Source organism: Coregonus lavaretus, assembly GCF_964263955.1.
Source record: "Coregonus lavaretus genome assembly, chromosome: 17".
Lineage (NCBI taxonomy): Eukaryota > Metazoa > Chordata > Actinopteri > Salmoniformes > Salmonidae > Coregonus > Coregonus lavaretus.
In genome coordinates this window covers 30,586,640-30,607,008 of record NC_140004.1, presented here as the reverse complement: position 1 = coordinate 30,607,008, position 20,369 = coordinate 30,586,640, and the positions used below count along the sequence as shown (strand labels likewise).

At 44.9% G+C, this 20,369-nt stretch overlaps 1 protein-coding gene across 2 annotated transcripts in view; it reads right to left on the bottom strand.

Annotated features, from left to right (window-relative positions):
- LOC311144835 (splicing regulator ARVCF-like) overlaps window positions 1–20,369 on the bottom strand; it is a 259,175-nt gene that overhangs the window by 188,328 nt on the left and 50,478 nt on the right. For both annotated transcript variants that reach the window (XM_084180990.1, XM_084180991.1), the window contains exon 3: window positions 3,634–3,726. The gene's annotated coding sequence lies outside the window, so the exon portion shown is untranslated. The remainder of the gene's footprint in view (window positions 1–3,633; window positions 3,727–20,369) is intronic.

The window sequence follows — 20,369 nt, the reverse complement described above, 5'->3', positions numbered from 1 at the left end:
GAAATGTGTAGTTCTGACTATGCTCTTCAAGAGGTGACGATAAAACCAAATAGTTATCAAATGTATTTAACAATCCCTTGAAAACAGCATATAGTTGTCAATGGTTTTAGCGGAGCTGGGGGACTCCCTTGCCCCAAAGCAGCCAAATCGAACGCTCTGCACTGTATTGTGACGTTTTATTGATAACGACCTATACCATTCTAAAATGGAATGGCAATACAAGGGCTCTTGTCATTTCAGCATACATCATCATGATGAGGCCCTTCTCTGTTTAGTGTTCAGCCTTGGGCATTCAAATGCACCTATAGCCACCCACATCCACCCTAACACCCCCTTGAGAGTATAGGACGAACATGATAAGCACATTCCTGCTTCTGCTTTTGAGCCTTAGCCCAACCTCCTGAAGTGTCATAAACCAAGGTTGGATTAGTATTGGCTTGCTTCATTAGCATTTTAGCCTCCTCCAAAAGAGCTTTGAACGCTACATTAAGACGTTTCCAGTGCAAATTAATTAAGCCCCACTTTGAGAGGACTCAACCAGGAACAAAGAGAGAGCCTGGCTTTATATTCCATTATGGAGGCACCCCCAAACCTAGACGTGGGGTGGGCTGAGTGGGAAGGGGGTGTAGGGGAATCGGTGTGTGTGTGGGGGGGGGGGGTATGGGTAATGGGGGGGGGGCACCGTGATGAGGGTAATTGAGTGAGACCATCAGTGCCCGGTATCCATCCAGAGACACTCACCTGATTAGGGAACTGGTGCCACTAAATTCCAACCTATGCACTTTTAGCGCTGACTGCCAATTCCTCCCTTCTAGGGCCCATAATTGCGGCTTAAATTAATTCCTTGTCTAAACCCATCTGATGCCCATCTGATAAGGGAGGTCTCAATGGTACAAAGGGCTACTTAAAAACACCTGCTCCTGTGTATGTTTGTGTGTGTGTGTGTGTGTGTGTGTGTGTGTGTGTGTGTGTGTGTGTGTGTGTGTTGGGGGTCTGAGCTCGCTGATGGATAATACATTTTAACAATTAGACGCCAAATTAGAGACATTAAGGGGGCATCGCACAGATTCAAACAAGCAGTGATTTCCAGTCCCTTAGGTTACATTCCAAATGGCACCCTCTTCCCTTTGAAGTGCACTAATTTTGACCAGGGCCCATAGGGCTCTGGTAAAAGTAGTGCACTATATAGGGAATATGGTGCCATTTGGGATGCACCCTTACTGATATTTCTTCAGCCTGTTCAAAATGTCAAAGCCTTTACGTGGGAATGACTGACAGTCTAGTAGTGATTAATAGTCTAGTAGTCAGGAATTCAGTTTTTTAGGCTTCAGGAACACTTTGGAGTCGTACAGTCTTTTAGCACGTTGAATGGCTAGAAAATTGCTGGAATTATTCCCAAACACGAAAAAGAAAACGTCACTCATTTTAATGGCAAGGTGGTTTGGTACCAAACACGACAATTTTACATTATGACTTGAGTGTTGCGTTCTTCAACATTTTGTCTAAAGAAAAACTGAGAAAGTATGAGAAGACAAAATAACAGGGGATGTTTTCATTATCATCGTCCACTCAAATGGAATAACATCTCCAGAGAAAAACAAGATGGAGCAGAGAGAATAGTGCTTCATTATTAGTATCGCGTTGCACAAATTTCTGTCAGAGTGAGAATGAAGAAGGGCTTGGGGAGCGTTAGAGATGAATAGGTATTGGCTTTGGCAATAAAGCAGCAGCAGCACCTACCAGGAACACATTGTCACTTCTAATACATACCTAATATTCTAAAAGGCATCAAAGATGCAACAGTACTAACACAAGCCTGCCAGTCTGTTTTAAATAGCTAGGTAACAGAAGAACAGGTAATCTCACTTGACTTTGAAGATTTACTCTTTCTCTCATCGAACCAAAAACACACCGTCACCCACCCTATCCTCAGTATCCTCCCTGTCCTCTATCGAACATTAAAGTGAATGTTAATCCACTGTAGGATAATCAAAGCTTAGTGAGGAGAGTGGAGAACCATTGCTGATAAATTTCAAAAACTAAGAAGAAAATAAGCCATTGTTTACCATCAATGTCCTTCTACCTTTTTCTTTGAAGCTCTTCTCTGTGTGGAAACTCTGAGACCCAGGCAGTCACACACACGTGGACATTTTGATTTATATTGCCACACACAATATGGCTCTTTGTGTGCTCCCAGTGTTCCTCTAGTCTCTCCACATATGTAGGAGGTACAGTTAGGTCTACTGTGTATAAAGGAAAACCTCTTACCAGTACAGTCCTATATAGTATGCATAATTTCCTTAGGGTTATTTTTTAGTCGTTCAGTTTTTATTGTAATTCTTTAGTTTTTTATGCTCTTATGTCCTCTTATGTTTGTTGTGTAGTAAATATTCCAGTTTAGTTTTTTCATTGTTTTTTCCTGTGAAGCACATTGCGTTGCATTCCATGTCTGAAATGTGCTGTTTAAATTAAACTTGATTTGATTCCCCCTCTGCATAGTATTTTCAGTGAGCTATCATATTAGACAGAATGTTACAGTGTGGCATCAAATAAGTTTATTTTGTATATGTGTTACATTATATTCAATTAGAGAGAATACATGTGATGCCAGTAATTAAAGCTCAAAGCTCATCACCAAGCTAAGGACCCTGGGACTGAACACCTCCCTCTGCAACTGGATCCTGGACTTCCTGACAGGCCGCCCCCAGGTGGTAAGAGTAGGTAACAACACATCTGCCACGCTGATCCTCAACACGGGGGCCCCTCAGGGGTGCGTGCTCAGTCCCCTCCTGTACTCCCTGTTCACTCATGACTGCATGGCCAGGCACGACTCCAACACCATCATTAAGTTTGCCGATGACACAACAGCGGTAGGCCTGATCACCGACAACAACGAGACAGCCTATAGGAAGGAGGTCAGAAACCTGGCCGTGTGGTGCCAGGACAACAACCTCTCCCTCAATGTGATCAAGACAAAGGAGATGATTGTGGACTACAGGAAAAAGAAAAGGACTGAGCACGCTCCCATTCTCATCGACGGGGCTGTAGTGGAGCATGTTCAGAGCTTCAAGTTCCTTGGTGTCCACATCACCAACAAACTAACATGGTCCAAGCACACCAAGACAGTCGTGAAGAGGGCACTACAAAACCTATTCCCACTCAGGAGACTGAAAAGATTTGGCATGGGTCCTCAGATCCTCAAAAGGTTCTACAGCTGCACCATCAAGAGCATCCTGACTGGTTGCATCACCGCCTGGTATGGCAACTGCTCGGCCTCCGACCGCAAGACACTACAGAGGGTAGTGCGTACGGCCCAGTACATCACTGGGGCCAAGCTTCTTGCCATCCAGGACCTCTATACCAGGCAGTGTCAGAGGAAGGCCCTAAAAATGGTCAAAGACTCCAGCCACCCTAGTCATAGACTGTTCTCTCTACTACCGCACGGCAAGCGGTACCGGAGCGCCAAAAAGCCTCTGTCAGGTAATAGACTAAATTATGTGTTGAATGGAAAATGACTAAAGGCAGGGATGAAGAGAGAGAGAGAGAGAGAGAGAGAGAGAGAGAGAGAGAGAGAGAGAGAGAGAGAGAGAGAGAGAGAGAGAGAGAGAGAGAGAGAGGAGCTGCGGTAGCTACCTTTGATGTTTGTCGGGTCTGTCAGATGGCTGGGAGTGGACTGGGGGCAGCTCTGTTAGAGTTGACAGGTTGCTATGATCCACCCGGGAAGATCTGCCTCACACAGTGAAGAGAAAACAAGGACATGGAGAAATAAATAATCAACCAACCATACCAACGGTGCATCATTAAAATATTGCCTTAACATAATACAACCACTACTGGTTAACACACACGGGCATGCACATACACTTGAGTCAGTCACTCTACACTGTACACCCACCCCCACCCCACCCCACCCCACAACCTAATTTGTACGGTAAATGGTCCCGACCGGTCTGAAAGATTAGGGAGTCTTCTCTGGCAGTGGATATAATAACCAGACAGGACGGCAGGGTACTGCTGCTGCTGGGCAGAGAGAGTCTTTGAAGGCCTCAGCAGTGATGAAATCAGACAAGCCCTGACATCCCTTAGCACTTTCCCTCTGCAGTGGTGCAGCCAGCATGGGTTGGATTAGCTCTTGATCATGACTCTCAGTTCCATTACATTACACATAAGAGTCATTGGATGAAGGCGTCTTCTGTACGGGGGAGTTTTGTTAAGAGCCCCTATGCTCGGTCTGAACATTCACACGCATCGTTTGCGGTACGGTTTTGTAAGCATAAGGACCTTATCTTTCATATCAGCGATTAAAGGTTCAATTGATACACACATTTATAGGGTTAGGGTTAGTGTTCCCACACGGCCATATCTCCATGTTACATCGCGTGTTTACGGAAGACAGAGGGACCACCTGTGCTAATTTGCTATCTAGAGTGCTCCGAACACCTGTGTGTAACGGAAGAAGGCCACTAGAAACGTGTTGTAACTGAAAAATACTGCCGGCTGCAACTGTGATAAAGCAGGTTAAAACAGTGTACAGTAAGTGTGCATTTGTGAAATTATTTTGATGTGATATGAAAGTAAAGTGCTTTATGTTTCTAGAACCGTATCGCAATTGAGAATCGATTCACGTTTAGATGGAGTATTTGTCTGTTTTGGATGACAGAGCCAGTCTACTTCTGAAAATAACATACAAGGCTCCTTAAGAGTACATCTTGGGCTAGGGTTGGATAGGCAGTCCGACTGCTCCCTTACCACCCTAACCTAACCTGGTTCCTGATGCTGTTAGCAGGGGAGGTTTCCACTGTGGCTGAACCCATTAGATCTTCAACACAGCTACGTTCTATTTGAAATCTGACTCCAGGCCAAATAAGATCCACCATACACTATCAGCCAGGTAATGTTATGTTATGATCGGAGGGGCCCTGGGGTAAATCCCCCCCTCCAAAAAAACAACAACATTAAGTCGACTTTCCCCCCCCATCCTTTAATTTCTCGTTGGGTTTGGCGTGGGATTAGAATATCTCTACCTCTCCAGGGAATCCTGGGTTCGAAAGACAGATACGCTTTGAGCACCTTGGATTTCTGGGACAAACTTCAAAAGCCCGGGCCCAGGCTGCATTAGTTATCACACTGCTCACCGCTCCATCCTCTCCAGTCACAGCCCAGGCAAGGCAAGCCATTGATGGAGGGCTTCAGAATGGGGAGATTACACCCAATACTTCACCAAAGTATTACTAAGTCAACATGCCTTTTACACTACTTAATGCGATACACTCGCTTTATGCACCCCAATCTTTCCAGGTTTTGGCACGCAGACAATGAGAAGCGATTGAGGTGGTATTCAGATCCCTTAAAATCAATACTTCTCAGAGTCTATCCTGTTAGCACTAAACCCGCTGCCGACTTCTTTTGAACGTCATTTGAATTTAACATTTTAATATCTCTGCCATTTGTTAAGTAATGTCCCTGTCTGTCATTGACTTTTCCTAGATAAGTATTATTAACACAGTGACGTAACACACCTTTCCGCCACACATGAATCTGTCCATTTATGACACACCACAACCATGATTTCTCTGTCACCCCTAACATCTCCATACTGGCACTGCAGCTAACTAAAGACATCTCATGTAATATTAGTGTCTGATACTGTATTGACTACTGCCTTTCAATCCCTTTCAGTCCTACAGTATGCAGAGCATTGCATATTCTATCACAACTTGTCCCATCACCCCACACAATTTGGAGGAGGCCCCTGTGTAATTCTCTGATTAATAATGAATGGGATGGGGCCCGGGCTGACTGAGATGGTTATACATCCCAAATGGCACCCTATTCCTTATATAGTGCACTACTTTTGACCAGGGCCCATGTGGCTTTTGTCAATAGTTTTGCATTATAAATGGAATAGGATGCCATTTGGGATGCATCCCCTGTCTGGGGATTGGCTGATTGTCTATCCACTTCTCTGCAATGCAGTGTTATCTGGGAGTGGAGCTGGCAGGTAAGAGTGGCCAAGTTTGATCCTCCCTTCTTCTCCTCCTCCTCCTCCTCCTCCTCATCCCCATCTCCCTGGTATCAGAGTGATGGATGATTGGAGAGAGGTAGAGGGGTGTGTGGGTGTGTCTGTCACCAGGTAGGCAGTGATGCAGAGCCCTCTGTTCAGAGAAGAGTGTCTCAATTAGAGGAGGAATAGAGAAGGAAACACCACTTTTGTGTGCCACCAGGCCTCCTAAACATCTCATAAAATAGAATATATGAGCATAAAATGTCAACTATGTAAACATACACATCTAAATACAACAGTGAACATGTTATTTATTTATTTTATTTTTATTTATTTTTTCACCTTTATTTAACCAGGTAAGCCAGTTGAGAACAAGTTCTCATTTACAACTGCGACCTGGCCAAGATAAAGCAAAGCAGTGCAATAAAAACAACAACACAGAGTTACATATGGGGTAAAAAAAACATAAGGTCATAAAATACAACAGAAAATATATATACAGTGTGTGCAAATGTAGCAAGTTATGGAGGTAAGGCAATAAATAGGCTATAGTGCAAAATAATTACAATTAGTATTAACACTGGAATGCTAGATGTGCAAGAGATTATGTGCAAATAGAGATACTGGGGTGCAAAAGAGCAAAATAAATAACAATATAGGGATGAGGTAGTTGGGTGGGCTAATGTCAGATGGGCTGTGTACATGTGCAGTGATCGGTAAGGTGCTCTGACAACTGATGCTTAAAGTTAGTGAGGGAGATAAGAGTCTCCAGCTTCAGAGATTTTTGCAATTCGTTCCAGTCATTGGCAGCAGAGAACTGGAAGGAATGGCGGCCAAAGGAGGTGTTGGCTTTGGGAATGACCAGTGAGATATACCTGCTGGAGCGCAGACTACGGGTGGGTGCTGCTATGGTGACCAATGAGATAAGATAAGGCGGGGATTTGCCTAGCAGTGATTTATAGATGGCCTGGAGCCAGTGGGTTTGACGATGAACATGTAGTGAGGACCAGCCAACAAGAGCGTACAGGTCACAGTGGTGGGTAGTGTATGGGGCTTTGGAGACAAAACGGATGGCACTGTGATAGACTACATCCAATTTGCTGAGTAGAGTGTTGGAGGCTATTTTGTAAATGACATCGCCGAAGTCAAGGATCGGTAGGATAGTCAGTTTTACGAGGGCATGTTTGGCAGCATGAGTGAAGGAGGCTTTGTTGCGAAATAGGAAGCTGATTCTAGATTTAACTTTGGATTGGAGATTCTTAATGTGAGTCTGGAAGGAGAGTTTACAGTCTAACCAGACACCTAGGTATTTGTAGTTGTCCACATACTCTAGGTCAAACCCGTCGAGAGTGGTGATTCTAGTCGGGTGGGCGGGTGCCAGCAGCGTTCGATTGAAGAGCATGTATTTAGTTTTACTAGTGTTTAAGAGCAGTTGGAGGCTACTGAAGGAGTGTTGTATGGCATTGAAGCTCGTTTGGAGGTTTGTTAACACAGTGTCCAATGAAGGGCCAGATGTATACAAAATGGTGTCATCTGCGTAGAGGTGGATCTGAGAGTCACCAGCAGCAAGAGCGACATCATTGATATACACGGAGAAAAGAGTCGGCCCAAGAATTGAACCCTGTGGCAGCCCCATAGAGACTGCCATAGGTCCAGACAACAGGCCCTCCGATTTCACACATTGAACTCTATCTGAGAAGTAGTTGGTGAACCAGGCGAGGCAGTCATTTGAGAAACCAAGGCTATTTAGTCTGCCAATAAGAATGCGGTGGTTGACAGAGTCTAAAGCCTTGGCCAGGTCGATGAAGACGGCTGCACAGTACTGTCTATTATCGATCGCGGTTATAATATCGTTTAGGACCTTGAGCGTGGCTGAAGTGCACCCATGACCAGCTCGGAAACCGGATTGCATGTGTAAGCCCTTGATGGAGGGCTTGCCTTGCCTGTGTCTACAGAGGGCTGAGTAAACATACCAGTGTGAATAGCATACTGACAAGCAAATTAGACCACATCTAATATTACCCTGTACTGTACCAAATAAGATCCACCATACACTATCAGCCAGGTAATGTTATGTTATGATCGGAGGGGCCCTGGGGCAAATCCCCCCCCCCCCCCCCCCCCCAAAAAAAAAAAACATTAAGTCGACTTCCCCCCCCCCATCCTTTAATTTCTCGTTGGGTTTGGTGTGGGATTAGAATATCTCTACCTCTCCAGGGAATCCTGGGTTCGAAAGACAGATACGCTTTGAGCACCTTGGATTTCTGGGACAAACTTCAAAAGCCTGGGCCCAGGCTGCATTAGTTATCACACTGCTCACCGCTCAATCCTCTCCAGTCACAGCCCAGGCAAGGCAAGCCCTTGATGGAGGGCTTCAGAATGGGGAGATTACACCCAATACACACAATACTTCACCAAAGTATTACTAAGTCAACATGCCTTTTACACTACTTAATGCGATACACTCGCTTTATGCACCCCAATCTTTCCAGGTTTTGGCACGCAGACAATGAGAAGCGATTGAGGTGGTATTCAGATCCCTTAAAATCAATACTTCTCAGAGTCTATCCTGTTAGCACTAAACCCGCTGCCGACTTCTTTTGAACGTCATGTGAATTTAACATTTTAATATCTCTGCCATTTGTTAAGTAATGTTCCCATCTGTCCTTGACTTTTCCTAGATAAGTATTATTAACACAGTGAGTGTGTTATCAGGTAGGCAGTGATGCAGAGCCCTCTGTTCAGAGAAGAGTGTCTCAATTAGCCTGTACTGTCCCAAGACTGAAATACAATTCTAAGTGGAATAGGAAGCCTCATCATGGGTTTTGTGGACTCCGAATGAGCTCACTTCATTTAGCAGATTCTCTTATCCAGAGAGACATACAGGAGCAATTAGGATTAAGTGCCTTGCTCAATGGCGCATCAACAGATTTTTCACCTAGTCAGCTCGGGACTCGAACCAGCAACCTTTCGGTTCGTGGCCCAACACTTTTAACCACTAGGCTACATGGCGCCCATAGGACCAGTCCCACCTCAAGGAATTTAGGGTTAAGTCGATTGTATTGAGCAAAGATATGTGTGTGCCAATTATAACAACTAACCTCCACATATTGCACCCTTACTCGAAGACTACCCACAATGTTTTATTAAAGTGCAACTTAGAATCAAAATAACTATGACGTCCACAATGGTTATGGTGAGGCCCCCAAACCAAATTTATAATTCAGGTGAGACAACCTTTACTGAAAGACTGGGGTCTTAACTGTCATTCCATCAGACGTGGTGCTGCATGCTGGCACCCTGGGTAAAAATGTCGCTATTCTGTAGGGGTTAGAAGAAAGTCATGGCCCGAAACAACAAGAACCCACCCCGTGTTCCACCCCGTGTCCATGGACAAAGGTCATCCATTAAACTCACCCTGATGATGGAAAGCAAAGCCCCGACCGACACATTGTACTGAGAGATGTCTGTCCTTCCCATTGTGAAGCCAGTGAGCTCCTAGCTCCTGCAGACCTGAGTAGCTAATTGAGTATTCCATCTGAAAATTACAGTACATCATCATTAGGCCCGGCCGGCTGACGGGGGCTTTCAACGTCAGAAAAGAAAGAAAGAAATGGTTCAATTTGCGGATGATCCCAGAGCTGACCTCTATTAGAGAGAGAGAGAGAGAAGACAGGGAGGTAAAAAGACCTTGCAGCCAGGAAAGTCCATCAGAACTCAGTCTATGTGGAGGGAGACAGAGAGCTGAATTGAAAATGCCCCACCGGAGAAAATATTTCCTACAACAACAAAGTGGCGCTCTCAAATCTCTGAAGGATTGTGGGAAGGAAGAGGAAGTTGACATGACAGGGATCTTTAGAGGACAGCAGAGGCTATATCAGAAGTAGAGGATGTCCATGGCCCTGTTCCAATACATCAGAAATGTATCCTTCCTTCCTTGTTTCCTTGAGGCAAAGTTACCACCCTGTTGTTTCCACCAATCAAATCAAATCAAATTGTATTGTCCACATGCGCCGAATACAACAGGTGTAGACATTACAGTGAAATGCTTACTTACAGCCCTTAACCAACAATGCATTTATTTTTTTATAAAACAACTCAAATAAAAGAACAACAAAAAAGTGTTGAGAAAAAAAAGAGCAGAAGTTAAATAAAATAACAGTAGGGAGGCTATATATACAGGGGGGTACCGGTGTAGAGTCAATGTGCGGGGGCACCGGCTAGTTGAAGTTCCAGTAGCAGAAAGAGATAAATCAATGTTTCCACTCCAAGCAACTCTGTCTGAGATTGCTGCTTGATTACACCACAACACAACTCACCTCTCTGACACATATCACAATACTCCTTCATGCACACATAATGAATCAGGGGAGAATCATGATAACACTTGAGTCTCTATTTCTAAGGTGAAAGAGTTCTAGAAGAAAACTGGAGGCTCTAGTTCTAGGGTGAATTAGTTCTAGAAGAACACTGGAGGCATTCGTTCTAAAGGTAGTGCCACTGTAAAGAAAAATCTTAAAAGCTGTACAATAATGCCATAAGGGAAAAACCCTTGCCCCACTTTCGGTCATTTTACTCTAAAAAAGTGATTTTATGATATCATCATTGATATGAAGTATCAAACATCATATTGGGGATAATATCGGTAACCCAGAACCAAATATTGCCACCAGCCAGTGTCTTGATTTGGTTCTCCTTTGAGGACGAGGACATTTTGTACATAAATAGGCAAAAAGGTTCAAAGTTATCCCTGAAACGGACCGCAAAAGTCGCAGTATAAAACCAGGAAAGAGGTCAGCGCATTGAGACCAGCATTCATCATTACACACACTTCAAAGACAGCACAAGGAGACAGATCACACAGTGATTAGACAGCAGTGTGTGTGTGTGTGTGTGTGTGTGTGGGCCCCTCAGGGGTGTGTGCTTAGTCCCCTCCTGTATTCCCTGTTCACCCATGACCGTGCATGATTCCAACACCATCATCAAGTTTGCTGACGACACGACGGTGGTAGGACTGATCACCGACGGCAATGAGGCAGCCTATAGGGAGGAGGTCAGAGACCTGTCAGTCTGGTGCCAGGACAACAACCTCTCCCTCAATGTCAGCAAGACAAAGGAGCTTATCGTGGACTACAGGAAGTGGAGGGGCGAGCACGCCCCCATCCACATCGATGGGGCTGTAGGTCGAGAGCGTCAAGTTCCTCGGTGTCCACATCACTAAGGAATTAACATAGTCCACACACACCCACACAGTTGTGAAGAGGGCACGACAGCACCTCTTCCCCATCAGGAGGCTGAAAAGATATGGCATGGGCCCTCAGATCCTCAAAAGGTTCAACAACTGCACCAGTGAGAGCATCTTGACTGGCTGCATCACCGCTTGGTACGGCAACTGCAGGGCACCCGACTGCAAGGCTCTACAGAGGGTAGTGAGTACGGCCCTGTTCTCTCTGCTACCGCACGGCAAGTGGTACCAGTGCACCAAGTCTGGAACAGACAGCACCCCGAACAGTTTCTACCCGCAAGCCATAAAACTGCTAAACAAGACTGCTAAATAGCTCATGAAATGGCTATCCGGACTACCTGCAACACCATTTTTTTTGCAACAACTCTCTTGCACTGACTCTATGCACACATACTGGACTCTACCCACACACTCACACATACTTCAACTGACACCCCAACACACACATACACACTTCATACTGTACGCCCACACACATGACATGCGCACACATGCATACTGACACCACACACACACATACACACTTCATACTGTACGCCCACACACATAACATGTGCACACATGCATACTGACACCACACACACAGAGACATACACTGCGGCTTATTATCAAATCACATGTTATTGGTCACATACACGTGTTTAGCAGATGTTATTGCGGGTGTAGCGAAATGATTGTGCTTCTAGCTCCGACAGTGCAGTAATAACTAACAAGTAATATCTAACAATTTCACAACATATACCCAATACACACAAATCTAAGTAAGGTATGGATTTTAAAATATATACATATATGGACAAGCAATGACAGAGCGGCATGGACTAAGATACAGTAGAATATTATAGAATAGAATGCAGTATATACATATGAGATGAGTAGTGCAAGATATGTAAACATTATTAAAGTGACTAGTGTTCCATTTCTTAAAGTGGCCAGTGATTTCAATAGGCAGCAGCAGCCTCTAATGTGCTAGTGACGGCAATTTAACAGTGATGGCATTGAGATAGAAGCTGTTTTTCAGTCTCTCGGTCCCAGCTTTGATGCACCTGTACTGACCTCGCCTTCTGGATGATAGCGGGGTGAACAGGCAGTGGCTCGGGTGGTTGATGTCCTTGATGATCTTTTTGGCCTTCCTGTGACATCGGGTGCTGTAGGTGTCCTGGAGGGCGGGTAGTTTGCCCCCGGTAATGCATGCGGCAGACCGCACCACCCTCTGGAGAGCCCTGCGGTTGCGGGCGGTGCAGTTGCTGTACCAGGCAATGATACAGCCCGACAGGATGCTCTCAATTGTGCATCTGTAAAAGTTTGTGAGGGTTTTAGGTGCCAAGCCAAATTTATTTAGCCTCCTGAGGTTGAAGAGGCTCTGTTGCGCCTTCTTCACCACACTACCGCGTGGGTGGACCATTTCAGTTTGTCAGTGATATGTACGCCAAGGAACTTGAAGCTTTCCACCTTCTACACTGCGGTCCCGTCGATGTGGATAGGGGGGTGCACCCTCTGCTGTTTTCTGAAGTCCACGATCATCTCCTTTGTTTTGTTGACGTTGATTGAGAGGTTATTTTCCTGGCACCACACTCCCAGAGCCCTTACCTCCTCCCTGTAGGCTGTCTCGTCATTGTTGCTAATCAAGCCTACTACTGTTGTGTCGTCTGCAAACTTGATGATTGAGTTGGAGGCATGCTTGGCCACGCAGTCATGGGTGAACAGGGAGTACAGGAGGGGGCTGAGCACGCACCCTTGAGGGGCCCCAGTGTTGAGGATCAGCGAAGTGGAGATGTTGTTTCCTACCTTCACCACCTGGGGGCGGCCTGTCAGGAAGTCCAGGACCCAGTTGCACAGGGCAGGGTTCAGACCCAGGGCCTCGAGCTTAATGATGAGCTTGGAGGGTACAAGGTGTTGAATTCTGAGCTATAGTCAATGAACAGCATTCTTACATACAGTGAGGGAAAAAAGTATTTGATCCCCTGCTGATTTTGTACGTTTGCCCACTGACAAAGAAATGATCAGTCTATAATTTTAATGGTACGTTTATTTGAACAATGAGAGACAGAATAACAACAACAAAATCCAAAAAAACACATGTCAAAAATTTTATAAATTGATTTGCATTTTAATGAGGGAAATAAGTATTTGACCCCCTCTCAATCAGAAAGATTTCTGGCTCCCAGGTGTCTTTTATACAGGTAACGAGCTGAGATTAGGAGCACACTCTTAAAGGGAGTGCTCCTAATCTCAGTTTGTTACCTGTATAAAAGACACCTGTCCACAGAAGCAATCAATCAATCAGATTCCAAACTCTCCACCATGGCCAAGACCAAAGAGCTCTCCAAGGATGTCAGGGACAAGATTGTAGACATACACAAGGCTGGAATGGGCTACAAGACCATCGCCAAGCAGCTTGGTGAGAAGGTGACAACAGGTGGTGCGATTATTCGCAAATGGAAGAAACACAAAAGAACTGTCAATCTCCCTCGGCCTGGGGCTCCATGCAAGATCTCACCTCGTGGAGTTACAATGATCATGAGAACGGTGAGGAATCAGCCCAGAACTACACGAGAGGATCTTGTCAATGATCTCAAGGTAGCTGGGACCATAGTCACCAAGAAAACAATTGGTAGCACACTACGCCGTGAAGGACTGAAATCCTGCAGCGCCTGCAAGGTCCCCCTGCTCAAGAAAGCACATATACAGGCCCGTCTGAAGTTTGCCAATGAACATCTGAATGATTCAGAGGAGAACTGGGTGAAAGTGTTGTGGTCAGATGAGACCAAAATTGAGCTCTTTGGCATCAACTCAACTCGCCGTGTTTGGAGGAGGAGAAATGCTGCCTATGACCCCAAGAACACCATCCCCACCGTCAAACATGGAGGTGGAAACATTATGCTTTGGGGGTGTTTTTCTGCTAAGGGGACTGGACAACTTCACCGCATCAAAGGGACAATGGACAGGGCCATGTACCATCAAATCTTGGGTGAGAACCTCCTTCCCTCAGCCAGGGCATTGAAAATGTGTTGTGGTCCTCTGTAGCTCAGCTGGTAGAGCACGGCGCTTGTAACGCCAAGGTAGTGGGTTCGATCCCCGGGACCACCCATACACAAAAATGTATGCACGCATGACTGTAAGTCGCTTTGGATAAAAGCGTCTGCTAAATGGCATATTATTATTATTATTAAAATGGGTCGTGGATGGGTATTCCAGCATGACAATGACCCAAAACACACAGCCAAGGCAACAAAGGAGTGGCTCAAGAAGAAGCACATTAAGGTCCTGGAGTGGCCTAGCCAGTCTCCAGTCCTTAATCCCATAGAAAATCTGTGGAGGGAGCTGAAGGTTCGAGTTGCCAAACGTCAGCCTCAAAACCTTAATGACTTGGAGAAGATCTGCAAAGAGGAGTGGGACAGAATCCCTCCTGAGATGTGTGCAAACCTGGTGGCCAACTTCAAGAAACGTCTGACCTCTGTGATTGCCAACAAGGGTTTTGCCACCAAGTACTAAGTCATGTTTTGCAGAGGGGTCAAATACTTTTTTCCCACTGACCTTCATGTCTTAAAGTAATGATGGACTGTCGTTTCTCTTTGCTTATTTGAGCTGTTCTTGCCATAATATGGACTTGGTCTTTTTCCAAATAGGGCTAGCTTCTGTATACCCCCAATGCCTTGTCACAACACAACTGATTGGCTCAAACGCATTAAGAAGGAAAGACATTCCACAAATTAACTTTTAAGAAGGCACACCTGTTAATTGAAATGCATTCCAGATCACTACCTCATGAAGGTGGTTGAGAGAATGCCAAGAGTGTGCAAAGCTGTCATCAAGGCAAAGGGTGGCTATTTGAAGAATCTAAAATCTAAAATATATTTTTTGGTTACTACATGATTCCATATGTGTTATTTCATAGTTTTGATGTCTTCACTATTATTTTACAATATAAAAATAGTACAAATAAAGGAAAACCCTTGAATGAGTAGGTGTGTCCAAACTTTTGACTGGTAGTGTATATGTACATAGCTACCTCAATTACCTCGTACCCCTGTACATCAACTCGGTACTGGTACTCCCTGTATATAGCCATGTTATTTTTACTCGTTATTGTTATTCATTATTCTGTGTATTTATTCCTTGTGTCACTATTTATATATATTTTTTTATATATTTTAACTCTGCATTGTTGGAAAAGGACCAGTAAGTAAGCATTTCACTGTTAGTCTACATTTACATTTTAGTCATTTAGCAGACGCTCTTATCCAGAGCGACTTTACAGTTAGTGCATACAACTTTTTTTTCTTTTCATACTGACCCCCCGTGGGGCACCTGTTGTTTATGAAGCATGTGACAAATACAATTGGATTTTAGTGTGAGTGTGTGTGTGTGCGCGCGTCCGACCCCAGCAGGCCGGTTGTGAATTCATCCCAGTGCCTCGTTATCTTCTAGAACATATGGATGATCAGTCTCCCTGATGGAGAAACAGAACTTAGCAGGGAGGAGTTTTCACGCGCTGACAGTTTGAATAAAAGATCCACGCTGGGATTTGTGCATGACAGGGCAACCTAAACCTTGTACTCTTCAATTATGTGACACCTAGTACTGCAGCCCAGGAAGGCTTGTGCAGGGCTCTGCTCTGCTCTCATCTGAATCCATCCAGAAAGACGAGGGAGGGACGCAGGACTTTATCTCAGGTGAGAATGAGAAAGAGAGAGATGTGTCATCGGCAGACAGGAGATCAAACGCTGCTGGGAGGACATTATCGTTTATAGGGCTGTGTCCCAAACGGTACCCTATCCCTTATATAGTGCACTACTTTTGACCAGCCCTGGTCAAAAAAATTGCATTATATAGGGAATAGGCAATAGGGTGCCATTTGGGATGCAGCCTAGGTCTATTCCTGGTGGTGCAGAGATGCCAAGAGGACTGGTACTGGTACTGGCACTGGCACGCTGGCATAATATTACATTAAAGTTGATGGGGGAGGGGGGGGTTCAGTCTAGGGTTATTTTTCAGAGATGGGTTTTACAGTTCATTACACGACACTAAACATGTTTCACGCCAATTACTGTCTAATTAAGAAGGACATATTTTTAGCATTGGCGAACAGATAAGAGCTCTGTCTGAGGGAAGAAAACAACAGATTCATTGTTGAGAATCTTAAGTCTAATCAGAGTTAATCACTGAAACAAACAAGTGAGGTCAAGGGAACTGGAGCCTGACAGTGAAGCTAAAAGCTATAGGGCATTTTACTGCATGTGCAGAGAATGTGTTTGGTGAAGGTCGTTATGACGGCCATGACACAGACAATGGCATATCCTGTCATTGTTTAATTAGCCTCGGAGGAAGGGGGGGGGGGGTCATCTCAAACAGAGACAAGGGATGAGTGTCTCCACCTTTCTCCTTCTCACCTTAACTACTACATATTTTCTAGCCTACTGAGAAAGCACTTACTAAATCACCATTGAACCCTTTAACAGGAGTTGAGTGATGGGTCCAGGCCAACAACTATTGAATTTCACCCCAGGGCCAGGGCATTCAGCAGCAAACTAAAAGGAACTCAGCCCAATGTAATTGGCCATCACTTTTACGCTAAGAAAGGATCTATTTATAGAATGCTGGGTAAGTCACCATTTCCTGAGCTGGGCACGGAAAGTAGAGGAAAGGCAGCTCCACTGGCATCAACAGCCATTTACTGCAAACCACTGGTTACCGGAGCACAAAGCAAGATGACGGCTCATAGGAAACCATGCTAGTACTGCTTTTCACAGCCCTGGCTGTATGTATTTTTAACCACACACTGTAGGCCTATGTGTTTCGTTCTTCTAGTCACATGTGATTGCACTGGCAGGTTTCCTTTCAATCCGTCTATAGAAAAAAATTAAGTCCTCATCATGAGATTTCCAGACAAAAATCCAGGTTGTCTCACATTCAATTATTTGAGTTCGGAGTTTCCATTCTGTCAGAGTAATTCAGGAGCACGAAGAAATAATGGAATTCCTCTTTCAAATAGGAGTTCAAAAAGAAATGGAGGCTTTAATAGAATCCATTTTACATTATTCTCAGATAGCTGGAGCCAGTGCACACATACATTTCCTCATGCCGCACAGTAGTTTCTAAAAAGCATATCCTGGTGAAATACTGCCTGAAAATACAGTTCACTGATGCTGTCCGACTTTATATTAGAGCTCATTAAAACTAAAACATCCCAAGTATTGCTTTTTTCAAGGCATATTTGAGATGTTCTCTAAGTATTCAGGTCCACCCATTTAAAAAAAAAGTACAATGCATTTGGAAAGTATTCAGACACTTTTACTTCTTCCACATTTTGTTACATTACAGCCTTATTCTAAAATGTATTTTTTTTTAAATGTTCCTTCATCAATCTACACACAATACCCCATAATTACAAAGTGAAAACAGTTTTTTGCAAATTTATTAAAAATAAAAAACAGAAATACCTTATTTATATAAGTATTCAGACCCTTTGCTATGAGACTCGAAATTGAGCTCAGGTGCATCCTGCTTCCATTTATCATCCTTGACATGTTTCTATAACTTGATTGGAGTACACCTGTGGTAAATTCAATTGATTGGACATTATTTGGAAAGGCACACACCTGTCTATATAAAGGTCCCACAGTTGACAGTGCATGTCAGAGCAAAAACCAAGCCATGAGGTCGAAGGAATTGTCCGTAGAGCTCCGAGACAGGATTGTGTTGAGGCACAGATCTGGGGAAGGGTACCCAAAACATTTCGGCGGCATTGAAGGTCCCCAAAAACACAGTGGCCTCCATCATTCTTAAATGGAATAAGTTTGGAACCACCAAGACTCTTCCTAGAGCTGGCCGCCCGGCCAAATTGAGCAATCGGGGGAGAAGGGCCTTAGTCAGGGAGGTGACCAAGAACCCAATAGTCACTCTGACAGAGATCCAGAGTTCCTCTGTGGAGATGGGAGAACCTTCCAGAAGGACAACCATCTCTGCAGCACTCCATCAACCACTTTATGGTAGAGTGGCCAGATGGAAGCCACGACTCAGTAAAAGGCACGACAGCCCGTTTGGAGTTAGCCAAAAGGCACCTAAAGACTCTCAGACCATGAGAAACAAGATTCTCTGGTCTGATGAAACCAAGATTGAACTCTTTGGCCTGAATGCCAAGCGTCACGTCTGGAGGAAACCGGGCACCATCCCTACGGCGAAGCATGGTGGCAGCATCATGCTGTGGGGATATTTTTCAGCGGCAGGGACTGGGAGACTAGTCAGGATCAAGGGAAACATGAACGGAGCAAAGTACAGAGAGATGCTTGATGAAAACCTGCTCCAGAGCGCTCAGGACCTCAGACTGGGGCGAAGGTTCACCCTCCAACAGGACAACGACCCTAAGCACACAGCCAAGACAATGCAAAGAGTTCAATCTTGGTTTCATCAGACCAGATAATCTTGTTTCTCATGGTCTGAGTCCTTTAGGTGTTTTTTGGCAAATTCCAAGCGGGCTGTCATGTGCCTTTTACTGAGGAGTGGCTTCCATCTGGCCACTCTACCATAAAGTGGTTGATGGAGTGCTGCAGAGATGGTTGTCCTTCTGGAATGTTCTCCCATCTCCACAGAGGAACTCTGGAGCTCATTCCGAGTGACCATCGGGTTCTTGATCACATCCCTGACCAAGGCCCTTCTCCCCCGATTGCTCAGTTTGGACGGGTGGCCAGCTCTAGGAAGAGTCTTGGTGGTTCCAAACTTCTTCCATTTAAGAATGATGGAGACCACTGTGTTTTTGGGGATCTTCAATGATGCAGAAATGTTTCGGAGCTCTACGGACAATTACTTCGACCTCATGGCTTGGTTTTTGCTCTGACATGCACTGTCAACTGTGGGGCCTTATATAGACAGGTGTGTGCCTTTCAAAATCATGTCCAATCAATTGAATTTACCCCAGGTGGACTCCAATCCAGTTGTAGAAACATCTCAAGGATGATCAATGGAAACAGGATGCGCTTCAGCTCAATTTCGAGTCTCATCGCAAAGGGTCTGAATACTTATGTAAATAAGGTATTTCAGTTTTTATTCAATTTTTATTTGCAAGAATTTCTAAAAACCTGTTTTCGCTTTGTCATTATGGGGTATTGTGTGTAAATTGATGAGGAAAATGTTGTGTACAAATTTGTTTACATCCCTGTTAGTGAGTATTTCTCCTTTGCCAAGATAATCCATCCACCAGACAGGTGTGGCATATCAAGAAGCTGATTAAACAACATGATCATTACACAGGTGCACCTTGTGCTAGGGACAATAAAAGGCCACTCTAAAAGTTTTGAGGGAGTGTGCAATTGGCATTCTGACTGCAGGAATGTCCACCAGAGCTGTTGCCAGATAATTTAATGTTAATTTCTCTACCATAAGCAGCCTCCAATGTCGTTTCAGAGAATTTGGCAGTATGTCCAACCGGCCTCACAACCGCAAACCATGTGTAACCACGCCAGCCCAGGACCTCCACACCCGGCTTCTTCACCTGCGGGATGGTCTGAGACCAGCCACCCGGGCAGCTGATGAAACTGTGGGTTTGCAGAAACGAAACGAAGTTCTGCACAAACTGTCAGAAACCGTCTCAGGGAAGCTCATCTGCGTGCTCGTCGACCTCACCAGGGTCTTGACACGACTGCAGTTCGGCGTCGTAACCGACTTCAGTGGGCAAATACTCACCTTAAATGGCCACAGGCACGCTGGAGAAATGTGCTTTTCATGGATTAATCCCGGTTTCAACTGTACTGGGCAGATGGCAGACATGGCCTTGTGTGGCGAGTGGTTTGCTGATGTCAACGTTGTGAACAGAGTGTCCCATGGTGGCGGTGGGGTTATGATATGGGCAGGCATAAGATACAGACAACAAACCCAATTGCATTTTATCGATGGCAATTTGAATGCACAGAGATACTGTGACGAGATCCTGAGGCCCACTGTAATGCCATTCATCCGCCGCCATCACCTCATGTTTCAGCATGATAATGCATGGCCCATGTTGTAAGGATCTGTACACAATTCCTGGAAGCTGAAAATGTCCCAGTTCTTCCATGGCCTGCATACTCACCAGACATGTTTGGGATGATCTGGATCAACGTGTACGACAGCATGTTCAGTTCC